Source organism: Papaver somniferum, unplaced genomic scaffold (genome assembly GCF_003573695.1).
Source record: "Papaver somniferum cultivar HN1 unplaced genomic scaffold, ASM357369v1 unplaced-scaffold_137, whole genome shotgun sequence".
NCBI classification, from domain to species: domain Eukaryota; kingdom Viridiplantae; phylum Streptophyta; class Magnoliopsida; order Ranunculales; family Papaveraceae; genus Papaver; species Papaver somniferum.
The window spans coordinates 23087160-23112042 of record NW_020622934.1 but is presented as its reverse complement, the minus strand read 5'-3'; the positions used below and the strand labels follow the sequence as shown (position 1 = coordinate 23112042).

At 40.4% G+C, this 24883-nt stretch overlaps 1 long non-coding RNA gene across 2 annotated transcripts; it reads right to left on the bottom strand.

Moving 5' to 3' along the window:
* Positions 1-7501: 7501 nt before the first annotated feature.
* On the bottom strand, positions 7502-11434 carry LOC113335043. Of its 2 annotated transcripts, XR_003353143.1 has the most exons (6): positions 11307-11434; positions 10622-10837; positions 9485-9675; positions 9156-9373; positions 8291-8672; positions 7502-7975 (listed from the first exon to the last, which is right to left on the bottom strand). It is a non-coding gene; the product is annotated as an uncharacterized LOC113335043 (long non-coding RNA). The 2 variants fall into 2 exon arrangements; XR_003353142.1 differs by having other exon boundaries at positions 7502-8672.
* Between the last annotated feature and the right edge of the window lie 13449 nt (positions 11435-24883).

The following is a 24883-nucleotide window of genomic DNA, read 5'->3' as shown; positions in this document are numbered from 1 at the left end:
GAGATTATTTTTTTGTAATATTATTCATTTCGACAGGTCCTTCATAGATCGACTATATATTTTCTAACTTTACCATAGAGGAAGTCATCTACGAAAATATTTCATAGTTTGTAACCCGTTTGGATACCAGAAGAAGTTAAAAGCAAAATAATTTTGCTTCACAAGAAATTAACTTTTTGCTTCAAAAAGTTGTTATAAAGTTTGATATCCAAACTAACTTCTTGCCGTATATATCCATCTTAAAAGTTGCGGACTCACTACTGCACTTACAAGAGTAAATAGTGAAAGTTAGGATGTAATAAGTAACTCAAAAACCTAACCCTAAACTTATCTCCTTCCAAACACATATGAGTCAAACAAAAAGTATCCCACTACCTTCTGGGTTCTGCGCTTTCCGCCGCAAGGTGAAAACCCTAAACAAAGAAATTCAGGTTTTGAGATCAGACCAGCCTCTACTTTCTACGTACAGAGATGAAGAAAAGGAAAAAAAGAAAATGGTCCATGTGTTCTGGTTGGATCATTGGTATTAGCGGACTGGAAAATAGCTTGCTGATTTGATCAGTATTTTGTTGTATAAAAGGAGCATGTTCATGATAAGATTTCATGAAATCCTAGCGTATTTCACCTAGGATCATACTCGATTTGCAAATAATATCTACCGAAAAGTCTATTGAGAAATTGTGGAAACTTAAACAGAGGAAAGGATGATCTTCAATCAGATGTCAAAATTTCAATTTCATGATAAGGTGATTCTTGTTTTTAATTAAGGGATGTAGTTATTTGATTTAGTATGAGACCGTATTACTTGCTTAAAATTTCTGCGTCTATTGTGTTGATCTTGCTAGAACATGTGTGCATAGTGTATTGATGTGGTTAACTGTTTGTTTTATGGGCTCGTTGAAGTTCTGAATTTGTGTAACATAATTATCTTTGCGTGTATGTCTTTTGTGATATTTGTGTGTCTTCCCACACTGTATGTAGGTTTCGAGGAGAAGCTAATTATACACCATTGAGGCTAATGCTAAACAAGGCGAACAAGAGAAGTCATGAAACAAGCCAAGGAAATAGCATAAGTGTGGCATCTGCTTTGCATTGAGATATAAAATAGTTTTTTATATCTCAATGCAAAGTTGAATTCTGCTCCCTCAAATGTTTACTCTAGTTTCCCAGTTCACTGAGTTCAGTATCTCCTCAATTAAGATTTGTATAAGAAGAACCTTACAAACATTTAACCAAGTTTGTACAAAATTGAATAAGAATTCTGGCCAATACAACTTGCGTATGTAGACTCCCATTAGCCTGGTTGTCGCATACTCTCTACACTAATAGGAAAATGTTATCTATTGCAACAAAATGACCAAGCAATGTAACAATGCTTGGGTGTTTCGCTTAAAAATTCTCTTTTTTTCCTTGCATTCTATTTGGAGAGATGACTTCACCAAGACGGCCCTTCCATCAGGGAAAACCCCCTGTATAGTATTTGATCAATAAAAAAAAGCTTATAAATTTAGTCATATTGTAAGAAGATCAAGTGTAAAGTTGTATCATCGTTAACCCTCCCAGGGGTGAATCTGGTCATTCGGTGTGAAAGTTAATCGAAATCAGAAACCAAACGAAAAATGAAATCATACGAAATCAGAAACCAAATAGAAAGTGTATTTGATTCGGAAAGGGAAATCTTTCTTTTGAGCGTTCAAAAATAGGAATCTATCCACCACGAGCTTTAGCTATGAATAAGACGTTCCCATGCATGTCAATTCTCACAAATATATTTCGTGAGATTTCTGTAAAAAAATGTATCATGCAGTTTTTTTCCTTCGACCGATGTCCAAAGATTATTTGCCAGAGATTTTAAAGCCATGTCTAAGTAATTGTTTCCCTCCTAATGTATCTCTAGTGATCATGATCATAACCAGCAAAGATAATGATGATTACTATCTCCATATGTGATGGTTGATCATCAATCAACATCGCTATTGTTGCCGATCAAAAACAGATCAACATCCCTTTTGATCATGGTGACCATAAAAATTCATGATTAGAAAGTAACCAAAAAATAATTGCTCCGTCAGTTTATCAGAAATTACAAAAATAAAACTAGTGCTATGATAATGAAAGAAGAAATTTCGGTCCACGAAATTCGGAAATAGAGCTCCCATCGAATTTAACGTTAGCTGGACTGCTGGGGTTGATAAATTTGAAGGACAGGACTGTAATATAAGGATTTGTGTTTTAAAATATTTGAAGAAAACCGTTTTCAGTTCTAATGTTTGTTGAGACGGTGAGGTGTCGTCTAGATAGGAGGGGCCTCATAAATATAGCTCGTGTTATTTTGTACGGATTTAGTTCTTGGAAGCGTAGACGAATTCTTCGAATACAAACAAGAAGCAAAATAAAAAACTATGGAAGCACAGAAACCATCTGGTAAATTAAAGCAAGAAGCAAACTCAGAAGCTTGCATAGATAATGTAGGTGTAAATAATCTACAGGGCTAGGTGGCAAGATCCTAAGCTAAGTTTCACCAGGAAACAATGAAAAAGAAGTACCGAATAACTCGAGCATGCACGAAGAAAGAGAAATCACGTGGACCGAATGTGACAACCACCTAGCTGTCGGATGTGACAAGTCTCTAATCATCTGACAAGACTGACAGAAGATCAGAAGGTACTCGGTCAAGCAAAGGAAGCGAGTCAAAACAAAGGAACGAGAAAGGAGAGGGAGACATCGGACCAAATAACATCAAGGGATCGTCCTCGGGTATAACGCCATCAGGAACCTAAACCACATCGACCCACCAACAAGTCGGAGGAGCATCAAGGTAGGCCCGAGGAGGAACATCAAGATAGATACACCATGACTTACATTGTAACTTCGTTGTATCCCAGTCTTAGCCTATAAATGTAAGGGCTTGAAGAGAGTAAAAGGAAGGTTGTAAGTGAGAGAAAGTTCACACTTAGAGAGAAAAGAAGTCATTATTGTGAGAGATCATCACTTGTAACCAAAATTGAAGTAATATTAATCATTCCTTTCACCCCGTGGACGTAGGTGATCATGTCGAACCACGTATATCTTTGTGTTCATGTTTGTTCATGCATCTTCATTTTGGTTTAGTTTAGTAATTTCACCCTTGGATGTAGTGTGCGATTTTATGCTACTACATTCTGGCGCCGACTAAGGGGACCGTCTAACATCTTCGGATACCTTGATTTCGTCCACCAAATGAGATAATCTAAAGCTCCTAAGAACACCTTGAGTGATGATCGATGCTAATAGATAAACTCTATTGGTGTGACTCTTTCCATTATTGTTTGTTTTCCATGTTTAGTTAAGAAAGTTAGGTCTTCATTTATAAGGTTTAGACAGAAAGAAAGATTCTCAGTCCGGTTGTGACTGGTTAGTCAAGTTAACAGGAAGATTTCCAAGAGGTCCCAAATAAGGCCATCGGCGTTTGGTAGTAGCCGCCGCGAACCTCTGTCAACAAATCGCTTGGCTGCGTGAAGTAGCGAGTAAAGTTATGATGCTTTAAGTGTTGGTTTTCGTCTTCTTTACTTATTTTCACCTTCAGATTCGAGAAGTTAGTGAATTTCTAAAAACTCCCGAGTAACATCTTTGATGTTTGGTTGTAGTCACTTGAAGTTCCGTGTCGATATGTTGAATATTTTAGACTTCACAAAACCCGTTTCGACATATCAACTCCAAACTGAGGAGTTAGACCGGAGAATAGGGAACTGATAGTAGCTGGATTTCTTTTACATCTTTTGGTTTTGAAGTAGTTCCAGTGAAGTGAATACTGATCTATCAGCTTCGGAGACAGAAGTGTAAAGGGTAAATATGGGACTTCATCCAGAGAGAGTTATCTTCAACAAACAGGCGACAAAACTGAGGAGAGAAACTGTTAGAGGTTCTGTGTGCAAAACCAGATACTAGCATGAAGAAAACTTCAACAACTTTGATGCTTAGCAAATAATAAATCTAAAGAGGACCAATCTTCTTCCTTATCTTCTCTTCTATCTTGTCCTTAAACATTGAGATTTGGAAGGTTTATGTTAAAATATTTTCCAAAACGCTTTCTTATGAAAATTAGGGTTTTGTCCTGGTGGAAAAATTGAATGTTTTTTCGAAATCGTAACTTGATTTCAGTTTTGATCGGAGATTCGCTGACAAAAGATCTTGTTTTACAAACCCAATTACGCTATTTTGAAAATATTGAATGACGAAGTTTTCAGCGGACTTGGGGATTTATCTATTTGTTTCATCTAGGGATTTTCTATCTTGAATGATATAATTACTCTTCTTGGCTATTCACTCAATCGATTTGTTGTTGTAGTGATGATTGGAATGGTGTAACAGTAAAGGGACAACCTCACAGTTGATTTTCTTAGACGCGATGGGAATCATCTCTTGTCTGCATCATCGGGAGCTGATGATGAAATTCATGTAAACACCACCAATTTAATCGGGCCACATCAACTGGTCACGTGACAAACTGCCACAATTGAACGAAGCTTTGACTAACTGGCTCGGATCATCGTCATCTCGTCTAACTTCCACCTCGCGGTAATTGAAGATTGTGAACTGCAATCAGTGTCGGATCGGTTGCTTAAGTGGAATATATCATGGGCGTGCTTGCAACTTTGCAAGGGTCAAATTCAGGGCACCATCGAATACTGTTCTTCAAGTGACTGAAAACCTTTGAATTCGGCATCAAGTTAGTCGGGTCTCAGCACTCAGCTTCGGGGTAGATAATCATCGGGACCAAACGTCACAGCTCAATCAAACTTACCATGTCAACTCATTGCACCAATCTCGGGTCTGGCCATCTCTGGGTTCATCGGCGCAGCTCCAATCAATAACCAACTCGTCCAAATTTGTTCGTAGCATCAATAGGAATTACAGCAACACAGTTAACCAATTCGAATCAACGTGATTCCATATCAGACGAATCACTTAACTTACTCAGAGCAACATCACCTCGCGCCAGGTCAAATCGGGTAGATACCCAAGTAACATATCAGAGCTACCCATGTCAGGTCATTTTACATCGGAAGAGATGAATCATATCGGACAAGGCAGTCACTTCATATCGACTCGGGTTGATTAACTCGGGAAGATTGTAATTGACTCGCTTCGGGAACTTAGTTCGGGAGAATCGAGTCGGTTCGTTCCAGAATAGCACACTTTCATCGGGATATTCATCTATAACAGGGAAACATTCTTAACTCCTCAATCCTCGTTATGCTAGTTATTTTGATGATTGCTATTTAAAATCTTCTTCATATAAGTCTGGTGCAAGAGAGATCGGCTTAGTCAAATGCAACCCACCTAGGAAAGCATGAGTAGTTTGGTTTCAATATTTGAGAACGTAAATCCGAGACGTTTTGCATGCAAATATGAATTAGTTTTACTACCTTGGCTTATTATCTAGTCATCGTGAAATACCGTTGTCGATCCATGTTTATTCGCTATGAATTCCAGCCTTTCAATTGAGTAATCTCATTCCCACTCCATCGAACCTGAAATTGCATCGGACTTCTTAATGGCACGTCAACCCGATTGCTTTAATTGTCACTTTAACCATTTACCATTTAAATTGTCACCAGGCTTAATTCTTCGATGAATAAGAAGCAAGATCAAAAACTATGGCAGCAGAGGAACCAATATCAGGCAATTTCAAGCAAGACGCAAACTCAGAAGCTTGTATAGATAACAAGCCATTTAAGGTTGATGGAGATGTTAATAGTGAAGAACATCGCATAGAAATCGTTGACTCAACAATTTCCACCATGGGTACAAGTGAAGAACACAAAGACGAAGAAAAATTATTTTTCGTGGTTGCTTAAATTTGTGATAGGAATTTTTATTATTATAAGCATAGCGGCCTTGTTAGGTGGAGCTTCCTATGCTACTATACTTATTTAGTGGTCAAAGTGATTAAAAATGTAAAAGATCTATCAAAGAGTTTAATAAGTTTGGCCGAGGTCCATAGAAAGGTTTTCACAAAACTCTGTAACCGCGCGTTGTTGATAGGATTGATGCAGCATGAACCTGTAGCACTTTTTGTTGGCTCCACAATTACTGAAGCTGATTGAAGGAGCATCGGACTGACGGAGCATCTGAGAGATAGGTCGAAGTCAGGGAGCATGATGTGACCATCTTCACGGACAAGAACATTTTCCGGTTCAGGTCTTTGTATATGACCCCAAGCATGTGTAAGTATTCTAACGCAGGGAAGACTCGGCGACCCAAAACCTGTAGGAGAATTAGTTCGGTAACTTTGAGATTGAAATCGTAAACAAAAGTTCAGTTGTATATGTTCTTTTAGTTCGTATCCCCTTCGTCATCATGTCTTTTAATAGTGGCAACCTAAAATATGCAGAAGTACGTCAGTCTCAAACTATCTTTGACTTAAAATTCCTAGTGCTTTTCTTAGACAGCTCATATTGATCAAGGAACTTACAGCTTCAAGGCGATTTTGCAAGGCTATAGTTTTTGTACCTTTTCTTAAATGTTTGCCGCCCTGCATGATATAAGTTGAGTGACATTTAGGTGATTACTCGACAGGAACTGATTTTTTTGAAGCTCTGGAGTATGTTGAAAAGGAACAAAAACATGATTTGCAGAAGGGCAAGAATGTAAGCCGCAAAATTCAACAACCGAACAATAAAGAGAAAATACAACCAAAAAAGTTTAATGTTGGGACCTCTTTGACAAAAATCGGTCCCAAAATATCAGTCAGGAAACCAAGCAACTCCAAACAGAACTCGGTGCCACGGAGGCAGTAGAGTCTGTTAGTTGAGCAAGTTGCTTGGTGCCGCCGGTGTCCATGCCTGTCGCCACCATTGTCTTGCAATATTTCATCATTAGAAACTATAAAGGGATCTTCTTCTCCTTCTCCATCAGTCCTCTTCCTCGCTAGTAGCATCGTCCATAAATGGATTTATTCTCATCTTCTTTCTACTTTCTCCATAATATTCATCATCTTCGTCTTCTTCATCATCATCAGCTTCTTCAGCAACATCGTCTATAAATATTGACCTCTTCCGTTTATAAGTTGAACCACCCCCTACTTTTACCACCCCCACCACCTCCACCTCTACTTGCTCTGGTGCCGTGAGTTTCATACTCTTCTTCTTCTGAAAATTCCTCTTCATCACTACGATTCTGAACAAGGGTTTTGTCTCTCACCATTCTCGTATGATCTGCAACTTTTTCCAAGATTTTTTTTTCCTAGCAGTAATTAAATTTGTTTTGTTAAGGAATTGAAGTGTCCTGGATGTTATATTTGTAATAGTTGCCGGTTTCCACATTCAGAACCCAGAAGTTTGAGTTGGTGTATGATTTGGAAACCGATTACGACGCGTTTCTTATTTGGATCCGTTCAGGCAAAGTGCACGGTCCACAAAGCAGCAAACCTTGGTACTCGGTACTGGCAGACTTTCCAAGTACGGACGCATTAGGACTTTCTGACAAAGGAACCAGCAACATCAGTTCCACTAACTGCTTCATAGGGACAATAAGAAATTTTTTTTACAAATTACCAAAATATCACAAATATCTGACATATCTTTCAACTAGAATAAGCATCTACAGTCTACAGACTCCAGCAACACACATTTATCAAGGAAAACAAGTGCACTAAACCCTGGAGTTGTCTTGTTTTCCTTAATTTTGTCCTCAATGAGTCTACTTCTTCATCGCCATCGTCGTAACTAGTACCAGCAACAGCAGCGACAGTTCTCAATGTGTCCTTTTCATTGCCATCGTAATTACTAGTACGAGTAACTGCAGCACCACTACCACCATCGTCGTCGTCATCGTCCTCCTCCTTGTACTTGCCTTAAATATGTACCAGTGTCGAGTGAAAATAGATTCTATGTGTAGACAGAAGCAGGCAAAGATGAAGCTGATATACCCTCGTAGGTCTTCAGAGATCTACTTGTCTCATGTTCTGGGCCATTCAAAACAAAAAGGCGCTCTAGGTGCCCAGAGGAAAAATTAGAGAACACACAATTCGTACACATTTCTGCGCCTATGGCCTTTTACAGCATAAACCCCTAGTTTGATTTGAAGCACACTTTTAATTTGAAGTAAGAACCATCTAATTTGTAGCACATTTTTAAACAGAAATTCAGACCTGACCAACAGTAACCCTTGATTTTCTAGCTCAACAACTTACTAAATCAACAGCAACCCATGATTATTCAATTCTCGTTTTCTCTAAATTTTAACCAAAATGAGAAATTCAAAAACAAACACATATGAAATTGGGAATCAGAGAGAGAGAGTGTACCTGAAGCCTGCAAGAATGGATTGGAAGCGAGGGAATTTTCTGTTTGCGGAGGATGGTTGTTTGGATGGGTGAGAACTTCAGGCTTAGGGTTTCTAAGGTTATATATGGAGTACCATTAAGCCTTGGACCCAGTATGGATGGAGATAAGATCAGTGCAGCTAGAATCTGTGCATGGACCTGCAGAATTTTTTGTTGGCTCAACAATTACTGAAGCTGATTGGAGGAGCATTGAACTGATGGAGCATCTGAGAGATAAGTCGAAGTCGGAAAGCATGATGTGACCATCTTCGCGGACAAAAGTATTTCCGGTTTCAGGTCACTGTATATAACCTCAAGTATGTGTAGGTATTCTAACGCAGGGAGTACTTCGGCAGCGTCAAACCTGAAGGAGAATTAGAATGACAAGCAATCTTAAACAAAAGTTCAGTTGTATATGTTCTCTTAGTTCTTATCCCCTTCGTCCACACTCTTTTAGTACTGGCCTATGTTGTATTAGGCGCTAGGCCAGGTGAGGCGCCAGGCCCAGCGCCTAGGCGCCCGAGGAAAAAATAAAAAAACAAAAACTTTGGTCACAATCTGGCGCCTTGGGCGCTTAATTGTCTAGGCGCCCCTTGGGCGACTCGCACGCCTAGGGCACCTTTAACAACATAGGTACTGGCATTAGAATGAAGAGAACCCAGATAACAGCTCCTTGCCACACAGGACTCGTGAAATCTCACTTTTCTACACAGGAAAAGGTCAATATGATGTATGCCCAAGTCCTTTGACTGGTTATCAGTGAATTCGATTAAGAATATTTAATGATAAAAAATGGTATAAATAGGGTTTAAAACCATGCCAAAGCTGGAAGCAAAAGTTACAGTACCTGGCTGCTTGTTCGGAAAAACACCTGGTTGGCCCTTGGCATTCTCTTCCTAAGTATGTGCCATAACTAACACGAAAACTTCTCCATAGTAAAATGAGCAAATAATGTTGGAGGAAAAGGATGATCCAGCATTTGCAAAATCTCTCTTTCAGTTTGACCCCTTGGCATTCTCTTCCTAGAAGCTACAAACTCATTGTCCATAATCATCACAGTTTGTCCTGCACCAAATAAACAGTTCCTGTCAAAATACTTATTGGAGGGAGTATACGCATCTAATCATGGAAATGCAGTTTTAAATGGTACAGTATATGCATCTAATTGTAATGCACCTCAAGGACGTCGTTGTGGCCAACCAATCTTCCAGCAGCAGTTGTAGCTCCACCAGTAAGAAAACTAGCGTGTTGCAAGACACCTTTATTTTTCTGCCCTGTATACAATGACCTTGACGTGTATACAACCCGTTCTGTATATAAACAAGTCTCACTCCCTGTACAGCTACTTCAGATGCTTCACTTTCTAACTGCAGAAGGGGAGACATCAACATGTGAAAGAAATAGGAATCACAAGGCTTTTATCTATAAATTTTTTAAAAAAAAAAAAAGCTATGGTGAAAAATATATGAATTTAGATGCAATTACAATGCACATCGTTCATGGTTTACTTTTTTTGCCATCTCCAACATCTAACCATCAAAATTTGGTGAAGAAGAAATTATGAGGAGAACACTCTTCCAATGTGGTCTAAACGTCTCAACAAACTTCTTCATTTCTTCAAGTTGTTTATTGAATAGATTTGTAAGAATATGATGGAACGATGGCCGGCAAGAAAAATATAAGTACATGACAAATAAAAGGTGTCAACAAATGTGTATCAAATAAGCTAAAGGTTCCTGTGTTTCAAATGCAGTTTCGTAGTAACAGCAAATAAGCTAAAGGTTCCTGTATATCTTGTAAGGTCACGGTTCTATCTCATTCTTTACTGAAATCAAAAGCTACACAGTATACCCTTCCCTGACTCTGCAGTGCCAACTGAGGATTTTTAATAAATATACTCATTCTGTGTACAATTTATTAGATCTAATCAAAGCAACCACTAAACTGGATTTCAACTAAGGAAGGCTAAATCCAATCTTCATACCTACTGCCGCGGGATCAGCTAGCATTTATTAATCTAAATTGCCTACAAAAGGATCTCGCAAACATAGCATCCACATCCAGAATCATCATAACACAGTATCTCTCACTACAGTTCTCAAATTACAAAATTTTTAAATAATAATCTCGGTTTTTGACACGAGCAACCATCACTATAATTCAAATGCAGTTTCGTATTAACAGCAAGCTACTTAAATCACAGTAAGGTACAGGGCTATAATTATCACCATCCCAATTCAAAACACAGCACAATTCTAATACCAAACAGCAAACTAAAAACAGCACAAAGCCAGGAAGGAGCTGATGACATACCTTTTCCCATAATCTCCAATAGAATGGAGCATCGTTTGGAAACTAGGGGAACAAACAGTATTGAAAGGTGTAGCATTTTCGGGCATCCAAGCCGATATGCTATCCCACGCCTTATCCTTCAACTTCTTTTTACAGGCACTTTGACTCTCCAGTGTTGTTTGCTGCACTTTTCATAAATTCTTCAATAGGACCCCTTACACACTTGCCATATCTAGCCTGAAATTGAAAATTACACACTTTAGTTAGAAATAACTTGAGTAGAAGACATTAAGTAATACCCAAGGATCATACAGATGCACAAATCTACTACGATTCTCCCAAATATACTATGATGGTGATCATGCAGTTGTATCTGTGAAAATCAAGCTGATTTTAAGATAAAATACAAACAGGATGCTATTTGGGTGAACATGCATGCAAAAATCAAGATGAAATAAGAATTGGGTGCTATTTATTATTAGAAGTATGAGTGATTTTGTGACTTTTGAGACGGATTAAGAAAAGATTGGTTAAATCGGTCAGAAAATCAGAGGAAAGAAACAACTATCAACTATCAATTGAACAGAGGAAAGGAAAGATTAGTATATGGTTAATCTAATAGTTGCTAGATCGAACATCATAGAACAACTATCAACTATCAATTGAACAAACAACCATCATATTACAAGCAGTGATCAGTACTTACCTCTTCCCTAGACAAGAACGGGAGTGAAACGCTTCAGCGGCTGCAACAGATGAAAATGAAAACACCTTGATCAAACTTAGTTTTTATCGATTAGAGATGATTTACAAAAATATCCTTGCCCGATATTATCATGGATACATTATTTATAATGTCCCTACTTTTGAACCCCAATAAATATACACTGATGCTACACACAGTGAATTCTCCACCGAGAATTCACCGACACTCACAGCCCCAGAGATCCCATCAAGAGAAAAAGGGGGTGGATTTTTGTTTTTCAGTGGGCCCCATCCATTTTTGTGTCTTGCGAGGATATCACCGTGAAAGAATCACGGTGAATCTAGACTTATTGATAAATATATCCTTATACAATAATAAATATGTCCCTACTTTTTAATAACCTTATCCATTTAAAATTAGATTACCTTAATATCCTCACCCATACAATTTTATTTTATTTTTCAAAATGGAACAAATTTCTTCCTCTCCCACTTCACCACCACCACTAGCACAACCACCACCAACATTCAACTACCATGCCACCATCATCGTTCAGCAACCACCACCACCACTAATATTCCACCACCACCAGTCCTCCACCACCACTAGTCCACCGCCACCGCCACCACCGCCACCACTGGTTCAGATATTTTTGTATCAACAACAATAGTTGATCCAAATAAAAATAGAACCAACAGTAGAAGTTAATCCAATTTAGGGGATCAACAACGGTAGTTGATCCAAAAAAAAGGGATCAACAACAGAAGTTGATCCATGTAAATAGAGTAAACTTGGCGTGAATCGAACAAGCATCATCTGACATGGAGTCAGTCATGCTACCATTGCACCACAAGTTCAATATTGGAAGAAATTTACATGATTTAAACTACAAGAATGATTTAAAATACAAGCATGATTATACTTATCCAAGGAATTATTGTCAACAATAGGAGTTGAAAGGATCAACAACGGTAGTTGATCCCATAAAAAATTAGATCAACAACAAGAGTTGATCCAATAAATGGATCAACAACTGTAGTTGATCCCATAAAAAATTGGGTCAACAACAATAATTGATCCCGTAAAACATAAAATTATGCCAAATTGAAAAAGTGAAAGTAACAATTTTTCAGAAACGGAGGAAGTATAAACAACACCAATTGATCATCATCTATAGCTTCATAAACAACAACAGCTTCATCTCCTTCATTGCAGTAACCACCAACAGAACCATCAACCACCATTTATAATCCATAGCAGCAACCACGACTGTCTTCTATGAAGCTTCAACACCAATTCGAACCATCTGAACCAATTGAGCAAATACCAAATCCAAAATCAAATCTCCATCTCGTCAGATCTGATTTTGAAAATTAATCTTCAAAATCCTGAACCAGTTGGCAGCGTAGAAGGTGCTGATAGTTGCAGAGCTGATGACGATGAAGATGGTGGTGGTTGGAATAGTTTGGTTCGATTTGTTTCAATCACAGAACTCTCTAACTCTCAAATCTTAAATCTCTGCAACAAAATTGAAAATCATACATACCAAATTAGTATCTTCTTTTAAAAATTCGAACATGCAAAGATCTCCCTGAAATTATGAAATCGAAAACCAAAAACAAATCTGTCGATCCCTGAATCAGGAAAATCAATTTTTAACCTAAGAAGAAGAACAATAATTAACAGGTTGAAAATCGAACATAAACATATTGATAGATCAACTGATTATAGTGGAGGACGTGTTGGTGCGGCGACGAAGGAGTTTGTGGTGATGGTAGTTGCATACGTTGAAGGGAAGAAGCGAAAAAAGAAGAAATAAAACTATGATCCGATCTAAAAGAGGGAGGGATAAATATGGAAAGGAGCAAAAACGTTAGTGGACCCCTGATGGACTTATAGATAAAGAGGGACATATTTATTGTGTGATAAGGATATTTGTAAAGTCCATCAAACGTAGGGACAAATATTCAATTACCACTATTATCATTGTACCAGTAAAACCGATATATCAGTCTGTACCGGTTCATTACGAACGTTTTTATTGTTTTGTCTTTATGTCGGTCATCGACATTTTCGATATCGTACGGACGTGTTCCGAACTTCCGATATCGGATAAAAACTTGTATTATCGGCATGTACAATCTATATCAACTACCTTGCTCCTGGATTATATGAGGTATTCTCATAGTATCCCTTAGCTAGTCCTCCCATAATTAATAATAAATCAAAACTAGTCATAAAAACCCAAGGTGACCAAACTTGTGGTACATAAACCCCACTCAAATGTTGGGATTCATTAAAACTCCATCTTAAACTAAATTGATACAAAAACCCCAAATTTTAAAAAATTAATACGAAAACTCCAAATTTCAAAATTGGTTTCATCAAATTTTATGATGAAACCAAAAATTGGTTTCGTCAAATTCTATGAGGTTTCATCAAATTTTATGATGAAACCAAAATTTTATTTTTTACGGTATTTGTGTTACTTTTGTTTTGGCGGGTTTCTTGTGAATAGATAGTGACATCTTTGGGATTATAACTGGTGGACCGAAAAAATATACTTCAAATATAGTATCTGATTTGTATCTCCTGATATCCAATACTGATATGAGTATACGACACAAATATGGATACATCATCAATTTTGAAATATCCATGCTTCATAACCAACACGTACTCGACTTTTTTATCAGGTCCGCCTCATTTAGGAACTAGACCTCGGTGCCATTACATAACTGAGTACCGGTTTGGATAGTATATTACACGTACCCGACAGTACCGTTAACACCTCTATATGTCCGGGTTGGGTATCAACGCTGACTTTATATCAAAATCTAGCTGATTGAACTTGAACACATATTCGCTAGAAAAATGAATAGTTGAAAAATTGTCATCGTTACTCACCGTTGGCACATTTTTCTCTTTATGTCCATAGCATTTTCCTTGTATTTTGGCTATGTACACAAACTAGTAACTACACTCCACTTCTAAAGTATTAATACCATCATTTTTTATACATTCGAAGTCTTTAGTCTTGAGTCTCTTGACCCAATCTTTTAGCTAGCAGGATTCAGTGAGATTTTCCTTCTATACACTTTCAAATTTCAGAATAATTATTACTAGTATATGACAAGACTCAAGACAATACCCTTTTCACTCATAATCGGAAGCAAGTGGTAAATCTTCTTTCTTTTGCTTCTCATGATCCCCTGTAGTTGATTTTTTTTTTCTTTTTTTTTTTTTTTTTTGCTTCCCTTGCAATTCCTACTCTCTGAACCCTATGGAACCTCAAATCCTAATCCTATGAAATCTCCCTCATCTCTTTGGTATGTATTTACTCAGTTGCAATCCGGAAAATACTAGCTTGAAACCATTCACAACAATCACAAAAATCACTATTTTTACTAAAATCTCAAACAGAGATCAAATCACAGATGCTATAAATATGGAATCTGGAAACCCCCCTTTCATAAAGACATATAAATATCAGGAATGCAGGGAGATCTTCCTCCTGCAACTCAAATCCCACCCCCACAATGACTGCAACGTTTACAATGTCTCAAACTTTATTCTATTTGTGACAGTCCAGTCTAAAGATTGCAACCGAATCTTACACCTATAAAGTCTCTCTGAATCTCTCCACAGTCTCCTGCTCAATCACTTGGCGACAGGCTAGCTAAAATTTCACACTGACACACTTTCTACAGCTTCTCCTACGGAAGTTATTCTACAAGATTGAATGGGTAAGCCACACTCATACACCTCCATATAACTCGGGTATGTTTCTCTATCACTCTTGCATGTCTATCAATTTGAGAGGTTCTCTCACTCCCTAAATCTCAACCTAAGGCCCAATACAAGTTTCCTGAATTTCAATTTTTGTTCTATTAAAACACCTCACATTCTAAGAATCTCCTACATCAGAATCCCCTGTACTAGTACCAATGCTGAAATTAGACAAATTACTCATGACAGAACTATCCACTGGTTGGATTGCAACACCACTCTCAACATTCTAGAAAAAAAGATCACCCTTTTACTGAACACAATAAATTTAGAAAAATCCAAATTCAACAAGATTCAACTCATGAAACCACACATCAACACCAAAAAAGAAATTGTAGCTTTGACAAACAAGAAAAACCAAAATATAAATATTGTTCAATGCAATCTACCTAATCCTCACATCCCTCACTAGTTTACACCACATTAGCATCTCCAGATGCATCTGTAGCTTCTTCTGCAGGAACTGGAGTTCTGGTACTGGCATAGGCCCTGATGCTGGTATATTCTGACGAGGATTCTCCTCTTCCTGTCCTGCAATAGAAATGGCATCAATATCTACAACCATATGAATAATCTCAGGTGCCAACATAAACAAATTTGGAAAGATAACAGCATCAATAGGAATGGGGATGGAAGCGTTCTCTCGAATAATGGATCTGACATCCTCGGGTATGGGTGCTGCATAAAAACCTTGTCGCGCACCTCCAAAACCTACATATCGATCCTCTACCAGTACCACACCCTCATTTATCACAAATCAGCCTCGACGGGGATGAATAGCAAAAACCACCCACCCATCCTTTACCCCCCAAATTCGATCACCATTTGGCTGAGAAGGTACTCCTTGCTGACTTTGAGCTCCACCGCCAGTTTCTGCCTCTCTGTTCCCACCATCACCAGTCTCATCACCATCAATTTCACCCCCAGTACCACTTCCACCACCACCATCATGTACACCATTCTGAAACACATGCCTTCCCTCACCTCTCCTTGGAGAAGACCTTCTTCCACAAACATTATTATCCTAGCAAAATGGTAGCAAACAAAAATACCCAACATTAGTTATTCATTAGTGTGGATCACAACTTATTTCTGTAATTCTTTCTAAAAAACAAATTATCAACTTTCTGCTCTTGCATATCAAAGCTTATTACCTGGCAATTTGGAAGATTTAGTCTAGGCCTTTTTACAACTTGACCAACATCAGGAGGTATCTGATCATACATCTCCTCATCGCAATTCAAAACATGAGGCGTAATTTGAGATTTTCTCTGTATCTAAAAACTGTATCTCTGTTTGGCTCTGATCAGAAAAAACTGAATGGGAAGTTGAAAAAATTTCTCTTTCTCTTGTTTATATGTTGGTTGGGAAGAGCAACAGTCTTCACATCGCAACCTTCAAACGTCTCATATGTCCCTCTTATCACTAAGAAATCTACTCCTAGAGATTGGTGTCGCTTGATTTTGCGTAGTGGCAAGCCTACTGGCTATTTGCAATGGTCTTGCAACAATAACTACATTCTATTGGCTCATGCGGAGCGGCATCAAACACTTGGCAGTTACAAAGTTCCCACTAATACGGGTCGAATCTCGGGTAATTTTCAATGGATTATGTCCTTGACAACCTATCCATATGAAGATCCATTCCAACATAGCATGGTCCTACAGAATTGCAGAGTCCAACACTGCACAACTTACACAACAAAAGTGAGAAAATATGCTTTGGACCACCACCAAAATTATGCCCGTACCACCTCCGCCACAGGTAAGGTTATATCTCTAACTTCCTTTGCTAATATTTGTTACTATCACAGGTCTAGCCAACAAGCACCATTAGCCAACCAACGCGAGTCCCCATTGCCACAACAGAAAGAAGTATGGCACCAATTAGCTAACGAGAACCACATATGTTAGATAAACATCAGTACTCTCAAGTTAAAACAAAAAGGTGCAGGAACAGCTGACCCCCTAAAACAAACAAAACCCAAGAGAAAACAAGACCTTGAACCCTTAATCATTTTCAAATTAAAGTTAGCATTCGTTTTGGCCTTCTTATCAGCTCCCACACTCACCCATTACAAACCAGTGAATATTACTCAAACCTTTTCCTTCTCTGCAACTCTAAATACCACCTTATTATGGCCTCCTCCTCTAATACTCCTCCGCCGAGTATAGATAATCTAGTTAACAAAATGAACTCGGCTCTTAATATCCCTGAAGATATCTTCCCTAAAGTATTCATTAATGCTGAGAACATCAAAACCAAACATCCCACTGACTAGAAATGGTGTTTTATTGGCAAGATCTGTAGCAATATATGTTTCCAAACTGCTAAGGTCGGCTCCTTCATTAATGCTCACTGGGAGCTTCAAAGCAGAGTGGAAGTGGAAAACTGGAACAGGAGAAGAAACTACTACATTCTCAGACTCACCCATGAAGAAGATTATACAACCCTAAGAAATGGTGGAACAAGAGGAGTTTTGAGAAGCTTATGGTCTTAGTTGGTGTGCGTACTGAGGGCCCTTATTTGATAGATGAAGAATAATTCAAAAAGGTGATGATCTGGTTACTAATTAGAAGAATTCCATCCCATATCATACCAGACATTCAAAACATCCTCAGGCCAATTGGTGTCTACCAAACTGCAAAGAAAGCCTATGGAAGAGACAGGTATGAAAAGAATATAGAGGTAAAGCTTACTATTGATGTTACCAGAGCTCTGAAATTTGGTATAAAAGCTTTTGAAACAACTACCACTTCCCACTGGCTTGAATTTGCTTATGCCCTTAATGGGATAAAGTTTTGTAAATTTTGCAGAACTCTAGACCACCCAAGCCCTCCTTGTCCCTCTCCACCAAATCAACCTCAATCTCACTACAACAATTTCCCAACACCCCAACCAGATCCCCCTCCTAGAACTCAGCAACAAAAAATTGTTCAAGATGGAAAGAACATCATCTACAGGCCATATTCTGATGCTGATGTTGCAGCTCAGTTTGAGATAAAAATGAAATTAGCAAAGACATTGGAGCTTAAAAAAGCTATTTCAAATCTTGCCTCATCTTCAAAAGAGCCAATCATCTTTGGTCCCCCACCAGAAACAACCTTGGATATCTTCTCACCCCATCCTGATGTCTTAGCCTGCCAGATAAAGAACAAAAAATTGGAACTTGCCAAGAAAATTGCTGGAAATTTCAGGAAAAACTCTCCAAGGATGAAAGATGTTGCAAGAGCCAAGAATGCTAGTTGTTGATGGTGGTTTTTAGTTCATGGCTAAATTCGTAAAAGTCTATCTTCCTGACCCGACATCAGATGTAGTAGACATTGATATGTCTATATTCCGCAGGGAATTTGGAGAATATATCCAAATATGATGAGTGCCTATGTATCTCTTCATATTATATTGAAACTCAAGCTCCAAGATGAATTGTCCACTAGTATAGAGCCTAATGAGTGTATAAGCTCCTAGTTGCATTCCTCACAAATGCCGGAGCCTGCTGAGTACTTTTATTGTGCTTATGTTCCCCGGAAGAACCCTTAATATTGGTATGGCATGACGAATTTTTGTTCACTCGCAGCAGAGTAGCACGGACCTCCAAGTACCAAGATTAAGGACCTAGCACGGAATACTCAGTCAGAAAGCAAAGAATAAACAGAGTCGCGGAGTAGGAGAAACAACGAGGGAAGCGTGGCCATGCCATAGGCTATCCGACGCCACTTGGCCACGCCCCATGCTACCTAACCGGCCCTTATTCCTCTGTAGACCAATCAGGTCACTTTAAACCTGTCATACTCCCAATGAGTTGTGGCTGGGCCCATATTCACCGGCCCTATTTCCCCGACCAATCAGGTTGCTCTAAAGCCGCCACACTCACACCAGAAGTGTGGACACACCCATGCTTTGCCGGCCCCTCTCCTTCCCACCGACCAATCAGGTCACTTTAAAATGCGCCACGAGCACTAGAGGTGTAGCCGCGCCTTATGTTTGGCCGGCCCATTTTTTTAAGCAATCAAATCGCTTTAAACTCGCCACAATACATTAAAGGCCAAACACACCCTGCCGCGCCTCCATGCTAATCGGCAGGCCAAACACACCCTCCCTCACCATCATATTAACTGGCAAGCCAAACGTGCCTTGCCACAACAACAAATTAATCGGCGTGCCAACATGACACTCTTCCACAGTAACATGCCACTCTGCCGCAGTAACACGCCAATGTCCCATAAACGAGGCCACTACGTGCTAATCCACTTTCTATTCGCGGCCAATGCCATAACGGACTCCAATTAGAGTTTCATGATCGAAACAAGACTTGTTGCTACATTAGAATTAGCCGAAACCCTAATTTTGGCCGTAGTCCACAACATGCCACGAGCTGCTTTAGTCTTGGTCATGCCGCCAAGCCCTAACTTTGGCCATGGCGCCAAATCCTACCCTAGGCTATGCCGCCAACCACTAACTTTGACCATGACGCAAAATCATAGCCTTGGCCACGCCGACAAGCCCTAACTTCGGCCACGGCGCCAAACCCTAGCCTTGGCCACGCCGCAAATCCCTAACTTTGGCAACGGCGCCAAATCCTAGCCTTGGCCACGCCGCCAAGCCCTAACTTTGGCCACGGCGCCAAATCCTAGTTTTGGCCATGCCACAACGCCACAGACGCGGCTCTGCCACCATGCTGTAGGCGCATGTCACTACGTCGCGGCTATGCCGTTGTTCCATTACCAGACGCCAACGGAAGGTAGCCACAATCAACGACTACTCTTCCCTATGAGATGCAATCTCAGCCATCCAAGTTTGCCAACAAACTAACAGACTTGTGGAAACTTTGAGGCGACCATCCGCCTAAATCCCGTGGCCATGGCTACGCCAGGCGCCACTTGCACCATCGTGCCGCTGGCATGCATAAACTATGCCAGCCATGCCGCAACGTCACTGGCATGCACTTGTCAGGCGCCAACGGAAGGTAGCCACAATCAACGGCTACCCTTCCCTATAAGATGCAATCTCAGCAATCCAAGTTTGCCACCAAAATAACAGACTTGTGGCAACTTTTAGGAGACCGACCGTCTAAATCCAGTGGCCATGGCTACGCCAGGCGCCACTTGCACTATCGTTCCACTGGCATGCACAAACTATGACAGTCATGCCGCAACGTCACTGGCATGCACTAAAGGCGTCGATGTGCTATTTCCAGGCGCCAACGGAAGGTAGCCACAATCAACGACTACCCTTCCCCATGAAATGCAATCTCATCCATTCAAGATTTCCACCAAATAAACAGACTTGTGGCAACTTTTAGGCGACCAGCCGCCTAAATCCCATGGCCATGGCTACGCTAGACGCCACTAACACCATCGCGCTGCTGGCATGCACAAACTATGCCAGCCATGCCGCAACGCCACTCGCATGCACTAAAGGCGCCACTGTGCCATTGTCAGGCGCCAACGGAAGGTAGCCACAATCAATGACTACCCTTCCCCATGAGACGATGCAATCTCAGCCATTCAAGTTTGTCACCAAACTAACAAACTTGTGGCAAGTTTTAGGCGACCAGCCGCCTAAATCTCGTGGCCATGGATACGCCAGGCGCCATTAACACCATCGCGCCGCTGGCATGCACAAACTATGCCCGCCATGCCGCAACGCCACTGGCATGCACTAAAGGCGCCACTGCGCCATTATCAAGCGCCAACACAAGGTATCCGTAATCAACGGCTACCCTTCCTCATGAGATGAGATCTCATCCATCGAAGTTCGCCACCTAACTGACAGACTTGTGGCAAGTTTTAGGCGGCCAACCAAAATGAGCCTAATAGCATCACATATTATTTTCATGCGGCAAGCCTCTTGATTTTAACTTCCCACACGTAGAAAAATGCTACATGTTTTCCACGAAAACACTCGAGACATCAAACATGTCATAAACTGGGGGATACTCATCGGGGTATTGGTTTGGCGGTTTACAGCGTGCGGCGTGAAAAACGCCCGTTACAAGAAAGTGTCATGAAGAAGATCGGTTAGTAATGGCAAGAAGTAATGGTGTAAACATTTCCTTCATCATGGAAGAATAAATTCTAACGTTACACGTTACTCCACTCTTCCACCACTCAATCATTTCCACTTCCTACGAGATCAGGGTATGTTTTATTACGACTTGTATAAATAGGTTTCACCTATTTCCACCGAAAAAACAAGCTTTGGGTCGGCAACAACACAGTATCCAGAAATCACTTGCTAGTTTTCCATTCTCCTAGCCAATTCTAATTTATGATACAAGTCGTAAACAACCACACCTTCAGAATCCACTATTCTGGTCTCAACATTTTCTTCGCTTCCCTCCCTAAGACCAAACCTTCTCCTTCACTTTGTGATCGAAGCAAGCCTGGAACGTCCATTTCTTGGTTTAGGCCAGAATTGTACAGATAGATCTCTCGAATCAAAAGTACTCCCGTGCAGTACATTGTTTAGGGTCTAGACTTGTTTCTCATCCACACACACGAATTTACCAAAACCGGCAGAAACAGTTTTCACCCACAAACAATTGGCGACCACAGTGGGAGATTAAATCTTTCGATTGCAAGTTCAATTCCCAATTCTATTTCCATCCCAATTGGTCTTAGGCCAAATTCAAACTCATTTTCAATTTCCTAAATTTCGCAAGATGGTTGATCTTAGGAATGGTTCAGAAACTCTCAATCCCAATTTTACTTCTCCTATCATTGAAAATACTCCACATGTTATCCATGACTCGGTTCTTTCATTCAAAACCGTTGTCGAGGATATGGAGTCTCGATATTTAACAATTATTCATGATTTGACTAAAATCCTGAATGATATTGTTGGGAATCAAGATACTATTGTCAAGACGAAGGACGGAATATTCACGCTTCCTAAAGCACTCGCGGATCAACTGTCAAAGGAACCAACACTTATTCTTTCTGGAGAAAACGCCATCAACCATTCATTTTGGATCAATGCTGATGGTGGTAGTCCTTTTTCCAAGATTCTGATTCCTACCCATAGTGAGGAGGATGAAGCATATGGTCACGCTGAATGGAAAGGTATCCACCAAGCTAACTTGTCTGCTCATGAAGATCAAAAGATGTTTCCTCAAGATCAGAAAGAAGACTCGTGGGATTTATCACGTTCTCATCAGAGTCTTCGCAATGAAAAGGTGATTTCATTATGTGCATCCTTCCTGGAAATATCAATTCCCATATTGCATAAGAAGCTGCTAAGAGATCCGTTGTTGCTTTACTCAGTCGATCTGAACCGTTCCAGAATGAAGGAACTCATCAAGACGTTCAGGAAAGCGGGCATCTTTATAATAAAATATCCAACCTCCATTCAATCGTTAATGAAAGAAGAAACAGAAAAACTCCAGCAGCAGAACAACAACCCAAACGTGTGGCACCAGCGCATCAGACGTCTTCACCCCAGAAGGTCGCGGCTAAGATTCCTGTGCAACAACAAGAAATTGGAGATGCTGCTCCAAACTTCCCGTTCACGATCGAGAAAGTAATCGAACTCCTGGAAGTATGGATTCAAGACGATACCATAAAACTACCTCATGTTAGGCGCCTACCAACTGAAGAACAAATAGAAAATCCCAAGTATTTCCATTACCACAGGTTCGTCAATCATCCTACCAGTGCATGTAATGCTCTGAAGCACATCGTTCAAGGAAAGGTAGATTCAGGGGAATTGTGCCTGGGGACTGGAGATCCTCTATCTTTCCGCGGATCGGCGTAAAGCTGTTACACAGACAATAAAGGACGAATGGGGACTTCTCGCGGCCAGGATTGCGTCATACAATAAACTCGGATTTGCAACCTGAAAGTTCATTTTTGTGGAGATACCCCTAAGCGAATAGAGTATGTGGCCGCATCGGACGAGATCAAAAGGGAATAACCAACACCATGGCGTTACATCCTTCACCACCAACACCAGCAACACCAGAAATATCCCCTCTACGTGATGCCTCTTATTACCAGAGCCAGAGCCGCCGCTACTTCTAATATTTCTTCAAGCATGACGCCTTCAATCATCACCAGGGCTTTCACCACTTCTTCAGGACGCGAGACTGGAGGATCCATAGGAAACCAACCTTTCCAATTACCATTATCGATTTGATGGAGAGACAAGAAGTTCTTTTCAAAAATCATACGGACATGGCCACAACTCAGAAGGATCCTCTTCAACGTTTCGCTCCAGAAGCAGCTCCGCTTCAACGTTTCGCTCCAGGTGGGGCTTCAATATTTCGCTCCGGAAGCCGCTTCAACATTCTCTCCAGAAGTCTCTCCGCTTCAACGTTCTCCCCAGAAGTCTCCACTCCTCCCTGCCAAAAAATCATGCCGCAGCCGCCACACTCCTCCCTGTCAAGGATTGTGATCACAACCATCCCAGGTTCGTAGTTGTGGCCACTTTTTTGTCCATCTCGCCAAACCTCGTGGTCGTAGACATATTACTCGCTTACGCATCCAACTAATCCCTTTGCTTCCATGGACGCCCATGCAATTCCATCCGACCTATTTTGGTTCCCACGACGATGTAGTCTCTTCTGATCACATATGCTGCCAAGAACTGTTGCTGCTCGTTTGTCGATACCATCCAGAGCTTTACCATAGAAACAACCACTACGCAGTTTCACGTAGAAGAAGTAATAGAGTCACCAGTACGGATGCAAGATGATGTCTTTATCGTGGTAAACTCACCGATCATACAAGATAGAAACATGTAAATCACACTTGGGGACTGAAGCTTTACACGAGATCCCTTCACTGTCAAAGCTCATAAGACATGATCAACCAAAAGTCATATCAGCGACATGGTCATCCACCCTTCAAAGGTGTAGCGTAAGAATATCATCACCTCTATGTCTAGAAGGCGCCTGCAACACTTTACGAGGCTGCGGCGGATCCCAAGCCTACTCAGAGAAAAAAAATTCAGTAACCAAAGAGAAGTGTGACTGGGAACTTCTCATCACGGGCCATCCTCGACAACAATCAAGCATTCATGAGATAACTCCAGCGACGCGGCTGAAACATTTTTCTTGAAGAGACAGAGGGAGCTACGATTAACGACATAACTCTCTCACTTCTACCTCTTCGTTATTCAGAATGTTTCTTCTATGCGATATGCCAAGCATCCCAGCATCACATCCATGAGAGTATGATAAGATTGTATCAAATCAAATAGGCGTGGATTCAAGGCGGTGCAATTAAAGTGGGATGCACCTGGGGAATGAAACCTCCTTCATGTTTAGAAGCTTAAAAGCAGTCACCACCTTACCAGTGAATGCAGCAGAAGCACATCTTCCATGAGAAAATAGGCTCAGTATAATTACACATGGGGACTACCAGAATGGGATGCCTTCACTGCCCTCAACCAGGTTATTTCCGATTTCAACATCATCACTGTCGAAGTTTTACGAGCCGCAAGAATTTCTCAACATGAAGCCATACACGTGCATGAAAGACCCCAAAAGAACGCCACAGAGATACACTCACGTATCCGGCCACGCCATCGGATCTAACAGAAGTATAACCTGGTACTGCTCACCGCACTTCATGAAATAGTCCAAGATTCAGAAGATGGTTCAAAGGATGTCGTTTGGAACGAAGTCTTTGAAGACTTGATAGAAGCACATCGGTAACGGAACGTCTCTTAACTCATCTATTTCACCCAATGACTCCGGAAGTTTGCATACAAGCATCCACAACATATTGTCATCGCAATCAGAAAGTCTAGGTACCAAATAACCTAAAGTCAAGGACGAACCAACA